General features: G+C 32.6%; 1 long non-coding RNA gene across 3 annotated transcripts in view; it reads left to right on the forward strand.

Annotated features, from left to right (window-relative positions):
* Positions 1 to 9,910, forward strand: part of LOC117123940 — a 46,424-nt gene extending 36,514 nt beyond the window's left edge. For all 3 annotated transcript variants that reach the window (XR_004447907.1, XR_004447905.1, XR_004447906.1), the window contains 2 exons: positions 586 to 617; positions 7,235 to 9,910. This is a non-coding gene — a long non-coding RNA (uncharacterized LOC117123940). The remainder of the gene's footprint in view (positions 1 to 585; positions 618 to 7,234) is intronic.
* The last annotated feature ends 877 nt before the right edge of the window (positions 9,911 to 10,787 follow it).

The raw sequence follows: 10,787 nt of genomic DNA on the forward strand, positions 1-10,787 counted from the left end.
ATATAGATATATAGATATACAGTAGATAAAAGAAATAGTTGGAGGCTTGGATGGAACAAAACGTGTCTTTAATTATCGAATGAACAACAGAAGATCTTGGTTTAAGTCTTGGTTCAGACAATCTTTGTTGGTTAGAAATACTCCTCATCAGAACATCTGGTCATATTTGATATGTTCTGTATTATATATTTTATATTTACTTTATGTATATATAAAACATATATAAGCATATGTATACTTATATTATGTTGACCTCATAATGAGATTGTTCTAGTCAGCTAATAGAATTATCCCTGAACATTTCATAGGTTTTACTGATCGTGACCCCAGCCTAGAAAACAGCATGTGCACTTAATGGGCTTTAGTTAAATAAATGTCACTTAATATGGGTTACAAAATATATGTTAAAATGCTTTTTGGTGAAGATGTATTTTGAAGGTTTAAGATGCCTTCCTTCCTTATTCCTAATGCTCTATCCACACTATTAACATTGTGACATGTCTGATTTGCCCCTGTTTATAGCTATGGCAATAAATGATTCATATTTAGGCAGTTATTTTTCATTATTTTTATAAATTTATTTAGGCACACAACATGTGTACAAGGGATTGACAATAGTAAGTATATCATTGTCATATTTGTGCAATAGGTGACAATTGGCTTTCACAAGACAAACACACAATGCTTTGCACAAACTAAAATCTCCCATTATTTATATTTATTTTTTTCATGTTTTACATATTTACTTTTTTTTTACTTGACTGTCATTATTATTAACTGTTGTCTTAACTTATATATTTATGTGTGCAGTATGTTTTTTAACCTCTGTTTTTATTTTGTATTTATTTATTGAAATGAAATTGTTCCCGCCAGAAATATCCTTTGGACAGTAAAGAAATCTTGAATATTGAAATGTTATACAGTATTTCAATTTTTTAAGGGATTTTTTTTTTTCATTTATGATAAAATATATGCACAGGGAGGATGTAGAGGTTATGTTTAGAAACAGTGGCTATCGCACACAAGCAAAATACTCTTAACTTCAAAAGTAGGCCTACATTGCAAGTTGTACTGTACACTGTATACCAACCAATTATGGCTGTAGACATATTCCTGTGCAGGCTAATAAGATTAATTATTTGATCGTAGAGATCCCCAACCGGGTTTATGGTAATCTAGGGTTGATTTACAGGGAAGAGGCGTGTTTTAATAGATAGGGTATATAAATGCATGTCAAGTTCAGCCGGTCTGCACGTATCAAATGTGGCGTACGGTCCACATAGAATGGCTATTATGGCGTCCAGGGCATTGATAGACAGATGGTGTTTATATGGTCCAATATAAAAACGTTACAAAGAACACAAATTATATAAATTGAAATATAGTGATCAGCTTAAATTATGTATTCAGAAATAAAGGATAAAATAGCATGTTATATTGCATGGTCCCCAAGGAATAATATTTTATTAGGTGCCCGGAAATGTGTTTCCCGACATTTTCAGGGACCAATTTAAAAACAAGCTGTTAAATATTTTTATTATATCAACCTCATAAGATATGTATTTTAGCAAAAGGTGGACAACTCTACTTTTATTGCTTTGCTTTGCAATAACATACCAGTATATCAAATAATCGCATATTTGCAATGAGAAAACTTAAATTCATCTAAATCACGAATTCACACAGATAAATATGATTACACAACCATTCCTGGTGCATTTTAAAGATGAAAAGTGGCTGTAGTTTTTGCAAAATAAGAGGCAAAATGTGAATAAAAAGTATAAACAAGAAAACAATAAAAACTATAATGAAAAAAATTGTGGAATGTTTTATTAATTAAAGATATATTGAGAGTACAATCCCATTGCTGCACTTACAAACAGGGTTTTATTATTCCATTTAAAATTATATTTGTGTGAAAGCTTGAGATACGGCATTTTATCCTAATGCACTAGACTTAGGGGATGGTATATTACGAAAGAACATGTACTTGGATTGTTAAAGGGAAATGCCTCTTATCAGCAATAGGAAGTCGTTGCATTAAAGCAAGATCAGTAAAAGTCAATAAACTCTTTAAACAAGTGCATCATATTGAATTGGACTGCATTACCTTGGGCAGCGAATTGTTTATTAGAATCTCTGTAAGCCCAAAATTATTTCTTCCTAACATTACCAAAAAAAAAAAATTATTTGAAAATCACATTTACATACAATTATGATAAGTTTGTCTTGTATAGCTCTGATTTTATTCATGACCATTGGATGCATAATGCATGTTATAATAATAATTTACATTTATATAGCGCATACTATGAAAACTATCTCATACAGTGCTTACAGACCACGTATTATGCGCTATACAAGTCTGCAAATATTACAAGGACCTGCGGCAATAAACAGAATACCGATGATTATATCGCATACTGTGCAGTACAGCGCGGTGGCCCATATGCTTTACAACAAAAAGCATGATGATTTAACAATAAAATAATATAAATGAGTTGTGGTGGCTAACAGCTCTAGATCTGAAAGGGGTCAACCTTCGCCTCTGCCCTTGCGCAATCCCGGGTCCCCTACCTAGGTGGAGTGAACAATGGAGTATGTTTCACATTGTCCTGCCACAGGCGACCGGGTGCATCCTCCAGTTTCTGGAGCATTCCTAGTCGTGCAGGTAACTTAGTGCCATTAAAATTCAGGTACCTGAATATTATAATCCTGGACAAGGAAATATGCAGAGAGAAGTGCCATCCCTGTGGACACACGCAATGAAATCACCCTCAAACTATTTGCACTATCCCATTATTTCAAAACCTGAATATGCCTCAATACCATCAAATTTTATAAAACTATATTGCATGGGACATTTTATGGTTTTCTTTATACTATTTTTTTTCCCCTTTTTACTAGAGCTTGTCATCACCACACCATCAAAATCCATCATCCATTCATTTCAATAGAATTTCAGTGGGTGGTGTCATTGCTTTAATACCCAACTTGGAGTTTCCGTCTTACATCACTAAGTTTACTAATGCAACATTTATGCAATGTTTTAGATTTTTTTACTCCTTGTTTCCAATTATTTTAGGCAAATTAAAATATACCAAAAATGTGTAGGGAAATTAAAATTTACCAGAAAAACTAGCCCCTTTTGCCTCAGTCGGTTGTAAAAACTAAGATCGTTCAAAGCCTCAATGAAAACAAACCAGAAAAACTAACCCCCTTCTGTTGCCTCGATTGTAAAAAATAAGATCTTTCGTCTCAACGTACCTAAGCTAATACAGAAAGAAAGTTGTAAGTTGCCAGATTCAGAGAAGGTTCCCTCATCATTTGGTGTAAGTTAAAATCTCAAATTTCTCCTTTGAACAATATTTTCCCAATACAAGCTAGGCTTTACCCCTCTAAACATTACTGTCTCATTATAAGCTTGGCTCACAAGCCATTTTAAGGTACTGAATCAACATACTGTACTACACAACAGTTGGCAATTTTCACATACAATTTATGTTCATTTAAGTTCATGGTTACCAAACATCCATACTGTACTACCAATTTTTTACCATTTTTGATTAATACTAAGTGTTTGAATAGTCTGAGAAAGATATGGATAATAAATAACTTATACAAAATTAAGTATTAGCTATTGATTCAGGATGGTGGTAATGTGTCATCATCATTATTTATTCATAAACTTTTAAAATTTAATTTTCCATTGATGACGAGTGATTACTTTAATCATGAAATATTAATCTTCTTCCGTTCTATGTTGAGTATATACCAGAATACATGTTGTATGAATATGGTTTTTAGTATTTCATGGTGATACAATTATTGGAAATGACTAGAAAAGTGTGTATTCGCTGGTTTAGTCCAACATTAACAGTATATTCAAGTAAATTTTCATCTCAAAATAACCAACCAATCAAATCAGTTAATACATTAGCATTCAAAATTATGAATGCTAGATTTCCTGGCTGTTATTTCTCCCAGCTATTCTCCCGCCCCCTCCCCCCCCCCAATCATTGGGAAAAAAGTCTAGAGGGAATTGACATAGGATCAAATAGATAGGAAGAAAAGAACTTGGAAAAATTTACCAGGGAAAATGCAGGAGACTAACCTGTTTCCACAAGAAAGAACAGGCCTACATTAATATATACCTGTCTCTTATACACATCTAGATGTGTATAAGAGACAGACCTTCGCCTCTGCCCTTGCGCAATCCCGGGTCCCCTACCTAGGTGGAGTGAACAATGGAGTATGTTTCACATTTGTGAGGTCTCGCCACAAAATGAGTCTCATGGTTAGAAATTCAAAAATTGAGTTTATATTATATTAGGGTAGATCACATGATAAGTTTTAATTTGGTCTTTGAATGGCTTCCCTATTATAAGTAAATCCAGAGATGTGAACATTTAAAGTTTAGGTGTATAAGAACCACATTTTGAGAAAATCAGCCTCAAAGATAAACTAACCTGTACAAATAATATGACTAGAATTACAGAATATGTGCAGAGAACACTGTTTTGGCAAGAAAATTCACTTAAAAAGTACACAATCATAAAATATAAGTATCAAGTTATTCAAAAACATTAAAATCAAAATTTTGTAAAAATGTTGACTTTGGCCTGTTTTGGTGAATATCTCAATATAATTTCACCAACGATGCGTCTCATTTCGTGGTGAGACCTCACATTTTCCTGCCACAGGCGACCGGGTGCATCCTCCAGTTTCTGGAGCATTCCTAGTCGTGCAGGTAACTTAGTGCCATTAAAATTCAGGTACCTGAATATTATAATCCTGGACAAGGAAATATACAGAGAGAAGTGCCATCCCTGTGGACACACGCAATGAAATCATCCTCAAACTATTTGCACTATCCCATTATTTCAAAACCTGAATATGCCCCAATACCATCAAATTTTATAAAACTATATTGCATGGGACATTTTATGGTTTTCTTTATACTGTCTATTTTTTTTTTCTTTTTACTGGAGCTTGTCATCACCACACCATCAAAATCCATCATCCATTCATTTCAATAGAATTTCAGTGGGTGGTGTCATTGCTTTAATACCCAACTTGGAGTTTCCGTCTTACATCACTAAGTTTACTAATGCAACATTTATGCAATGTTTTAGATTTTTTTACTCCTTGTTTCCAATTATTTTAGGCAAATTAAAATATACCAAAAATGTGTAGGGAAATTAAAATTTACCAGAAAAACTAGCCCCTTTTGCCTCAGTCGGTTGTAAAAACTAAGATCGTTCAAAGCCTCAATGAAAACACACCAGAAAAACTAACCCCCTTCTGTTGCCTCGATTGTAAAAAATAAGATCTTTCGTCTCAACGTACCTAAAGCTAATACAGAAAGAAAGTTGTAAGTTGCCAGATTCAGATAAGGTTCCCTCATCATTTGGTGTATGTTAAAATCTCAATTTCCCCTTTGAACCATATTTTCCCAATACAAGCTACACTTACCCCTTTAAACATACTGTACTACACAACAGTTGGCAATTTTCACATACAATTTATGTTCATTTAAGTTCATGGTTACCAAACATCCATACTGTACTACCAATTTTTTTACCATTTTTGATTAATACTAAGTGTTTGAATAGTCTGAGAAAGATATGGATAATAAATAACTTATACAAAATTAAGTATTAGCTATTGATTCAGGATGGTGGTAATGTGTCATCATCATTATTTATTCATAAACTTTTAAAATTTAATTTTCCATTGATGACGAGTGATTACTTTAATCATGAAATATTAATCTTCTTCCGTTCTATGTTGAGTATATACCAGAATACATGTTGTATGAATATGGTTTTTAGTATTTCATGGTGATACAATTATTGGAAATGACTAGAAAAGTGTGTATTCGCTGGTTTAGTCCAACATTAACAGTATATTCAAGTAAATTTTCATCTCAAAATAACCAACCAATCAAATCAGTTAATACATTAGCATTCAAAATTATGAATGCTAGATTTCCTGGCTGTTATTTCTCCCAGCTATTCTCCCGCCCCCTCCCCCCCCCCAATCATTGGGAAAAAAGTCTAGAGGGAATTGACATAGGATCAAATAGATAGGAAGAAAAGAACTTGGAAAAATTTACCAGGGAAAATGCAGGAGACTAACCTGTTTCCACAAGAAAGAACAGGCCTACATTAATATATACTGTATGATTCATCTAAGGAAGGCTCCTGTAGTCGAGACATCAAACCCAAAATGAGAGCAAGTCCAATCCCATGGGTCTGCGAAAAGAGGGGTAATCAAAAACACTGGGAAAGCCGAATGCGAACCGGGGTGATAACCATGTGCTTGTGTTTTAGTATCGGAGTTCAAGGTGAACTCCCATTTTACACTTAGCACGGTTTCATTTGTGTCATTTGCAGATGTTCGTAGTTTCGTTAAGTTTAGGTCTTCAGGGCAGTCTCTGTCTGGAATCAATGGGTTTTATTAAAAGATCCTGAGATTTAATATAAAGCATGTTAGTCATACTGGAGTATATGGCTCAGAAATATTTTTTGCTGGGGTAAGATCTGATGAAAAAAAACGTGAAAATTTCAATTAAACATTTAATTAATCATTAAAGTAAGTTGTCATCTTCTAGACCCCTGTTCCGCAACCTTTTTAGCCCACAACCCAAATTATATGTCAAGCACTCTGACACGACCCATCAAACCCAATGTAAATAAAACGTCCGTCGTTTTATACGCGCGAGGGATATCAGGAAGAACCATCCACTTGATTCTTTTGTGAATTGACATGATTCAAATATATTATCACCCACAAAATCCAAAAAATGAAAATATAACTTTGAATTACTCATGTAACAAAATCACATAAGTTATCAAATTTTTCAACAAGTTAAACACTTTTAAAAATTAATGATTTTTATGGGTTATGTGAAGACATATTAGACACATTAAATTTAAAAAATGTTTGTAGCTGAAAGCCTAAGGAGCCTATTAACACATTGAAATGAACAAAACTAATACTTTAAAGTTGTTATACCTGAAGTACCAATGATTTGATAGTATATTTCTAACATGAAACTGTGATAACGCACGCATAACAAAAGTAAACTGACGCACTTGTCACACTTAAATTGCACTTTCGTGTAGCTGTAATTTAATTTTGTTTGTCTTCGTTGGTGTCAAGCAAAGTTTTCACGATCTGAAGAGATTATACGACCCATCATTTTTTTTTTTCGTGACCCAAATAATAGGTTGCGGAATGGTGTTCTAGACAACAGTATTTGGAACTTTTTTTTATTGAGGATGCAGTTGACAATGACTTGGCACAATTTGATTGGCTGAATCTTTGACAGCCATCTTGAAGTATGGATACACAACTCGCATTTTTGGAACATCAAATTTATGGGAGTTAATGCTATAGTGTAAGTTAAGATAGGATAAACTTTATTGTCATAATCATAAGGTGACATGACATTTGTTTTCTTGATGTGTTCAAATGGTGAACATATACAATTCTAATAAATCATTGGAAAGTTAAGAATAAAAAGTCACTAGTACTTACAACAACTATGATAGAATGCAACTGAGTAATGATTAGAAATTATGCTTTTTGAAATACGAATAATTTATATTAGTAAAACCTCAACCTAATTTCAAGTTTATAGATATATTTATGTCAGCAAACTTCGAAAGGTCACTTATAGTGTACTACTTTTTTTATCATTCTCTGCATCATGTGTCAAGATCTCCTCAGACATATATTTAAATTGGAAGCGAATATATTTGCCAAATTTAATGTTTTTATGTTGCCTTGGGGTATGCATTAGTGGCAGTCCCTCTGGACCCAAATCATCTTTTCACTTAAGCCTCTATGTACTCATATTGCTTTTCTTGGTAAACTTTCTCCCCAAAAAAGCCTGAGGTAATTTTGGCACTAAAACCTGAAGGAGTGGGCACCTGTGTTGAATGCTAAATTGAATTTATCCAGAACAATTTGAAATCTATCGAAGATGATTTAGCTTCAGCGTAAATTGAAAACCGTAAGTTTGCAAATTCTATGTATTTTATCTGTCCAATTGCAAACCAGGCGCATGAATTGATTTTCTGTAAATGTCATTATTATATTTCACCTTGTGTGTGTAGACATTTAAGATGTTTGTTCAATTTTCAGAATGATATTTGACCCTTTGTATAGCAGTAGTTAATACTTTTAAAATCATGCAAGGTATCAATCCCCCCTTCATCGGATGGCTTGTGTTCAATTCCAAATCAAATTAGATAAAAGCTTGTCATTCATCACTATCAATAATATTTTTATTAGACCCAACAGAATATGTTTAATCAGATTTTATATCTGGTAGTGTATGCTCCTTTCAGAGATAACAAATGTCTTTTTATATCTGTTGGAGAAGTTGGACAATGCTCTTACTTGATAAGCTATGTCCAGATTATCAAATTTTCTTTGACAAAAAAATTTTGTATGCCCATATATAGCCATTAGGTGCCTATATTTGCATCATTTTAGGCATGTCACATGTTTTGTCAAATAAAATTGATAGTCTGGGCAGGACTTTTAAATGTATGTACTTTGTTTGACTGACATATAAATCTGAAAAGATATCTCGATTGGTTTGGTAGGTGGAATTGTTGCTACAATTGAATTAATCTATTGCTGTGGAGATCTGGAATGGAATTGCTAATGCATGGGATATTCACTTGAAAATACTGTGGTGAATGAATTTTATTGTAAATTGATTTATTGTGGTTTAGTTTTAAGATCGTCACCTTTCAATAGAGATTCCTGGGTTCCAATCCTCCCAGTTCCAGAATATTTTTACTTACAACAAAAACTCTGTCTGAGCTCCATAAAGTTTTGTTTTAGAAATGTCATAGATTTGATTTTTTGTGTTATTTTTTTCTGGTGTGAATCATTGTTCTATGACGATGAGAATGACATGAAATGTAATTATTTTTAATGAACTTTGTGGTGTAAAGAATGATGTTGATAGTGTTACTGTATGACATATTCTCAAATATGTATATCTACTTATTATTTCTGTCATAATAGTTTTTTATTATTATGATGATAATTTTAAAATATTATGTCATCCATGTTGTGGAATTTTTCCGACAAGAGGCATTCCCTGCTTATCATATCATATATCATTTATTTCACCAGTCAAAACAATAAAAATTGTATGGCAGACTGGCCGGATGGCCCAAAAACAACGCAAATTTACTGTCACAAGGGCTGTCCTGGCAGCAAATGCAGTACAATAATACATAAAACATACAAGTATAAAAATATGTAACTATATATAAACCATCTCTGTTAAACATTTCATTTAAAATGTAAAAGTTACAAAAGCTAAGAACGATTTACAGCGCATAAATACATTAAAATACTTTATAAAATTAATTAGCAATAAAATTGCAAAAAGGGAAATACAAGCAAAAGGATCATTACAAAAGGATAAAATTAAGTTTTAAAATGAAATTTAAGGTTATTTAAATTCATAGAGCGTAACACTCTTAATAACCTCCTTCATAGAGACTGCGTGTCACTATAACCTGTATTTCATAGGTAGAATAATTTGATGAAATATGTACATGGACACAAATATCTGCATGGTTCACCACAGTAGTTACCACCAATTTAATGAACTGTACTATATAGTACCATTAAGTACAGTGTAACTCTAACAGTGTTTTTTTACTAAGAATAGTACAATGTAACTGGGATGAAACATGTTACAGTAATTTCTGCTAAGCTATATAATGTCCAGGATCAATTTAATTATAATTGACAAATAATAAATGCATTATTACAATCATAATAGGATAGAATGGTAGCAACTGTCATATAATTTCTAATATACTTATTAGTCATTAGAATCTACATCTGATTATTCAGCCTCTGACCTGTAGATGTTACTGAGAAGAAAAAAAAGAATAATACTGTAGATAATAGGAAGGCACTTTGGGCAAGCAATCTTTCAACATGTTGTAACTATCTGTTCACCACAGCTACAAACTACATTACCATCCACTGCCTTTCAAATCTGGCTCACATCTTTCTACAACCGCCTGTATTGGGTTCACCATTACAATGCTGACAATAAAAAGTAGATCATAACTCACTGAAATGTTCCATGACTTCCTTGGTCAAACCTCTCAGGATGTGTCCTGAGCTTGACCTTTGATGTCTGTTCACTTCATGTCTTATTTCACATTTGAAACATATTCATTGAGATATGCCAGCAGATTATAATGTCTAATAATAAGTAAAGCTTTTTTCACACTTACAGCTATGTGACAAATAGTACTTAAGTAAGCTTTATTCCATAATAAAACAACAAAAAGTATGTTTCTGTTCAAGATTAATGAAAAAGGGAATGCAAAGCATAACTGATTTACCTAAATTTGAGTATGATGAAGTCATATCACACCATATGAAGGCATGAAGATGTCATATACTAATACTGATCAAATTGTCTGCTAAGTCCGACAGACAATATTTTTAGTGTATGCCCACCTTCAGTTTGTCTTACATGTTACTTGCATTTGTGAATATAGAATTATTATATATTTTTTTCTTATACAAATAATTCTGATTGTTATAATGAGAAGGATGGAGACATAGACAGAAAAGCTAGTTTAAAAAACACAATTTACACATATAAAAATAATCATTTTATAAACAATAAACAAATATAATAATTAAGTTTAGTATGCAGAAGAGAACAAACTTAGCCTGTGTGCCAATTTCCACTCCCCTTATGAGAATTCTAATCCCTGTTTTTA

The sequence above is a fragment of the Anneissia japonica genome, unplaced genomic scaffold (assembly GCF_011630105.1).
Source record: "Anneissia japonica isolate Jap-2015-1 unplaced genomic scaffold, ASM1163010v1 scaffold287736_len1891122_cov214, whole genome shotgun sequence".
NCBI classification, from domain to species: domain Eukaryota; kingdom Metazoa; phylum Echinodermata; class Crinoidea; order Comatulida; family Comatulidae; genus Anneissia; species Anneissia japonica.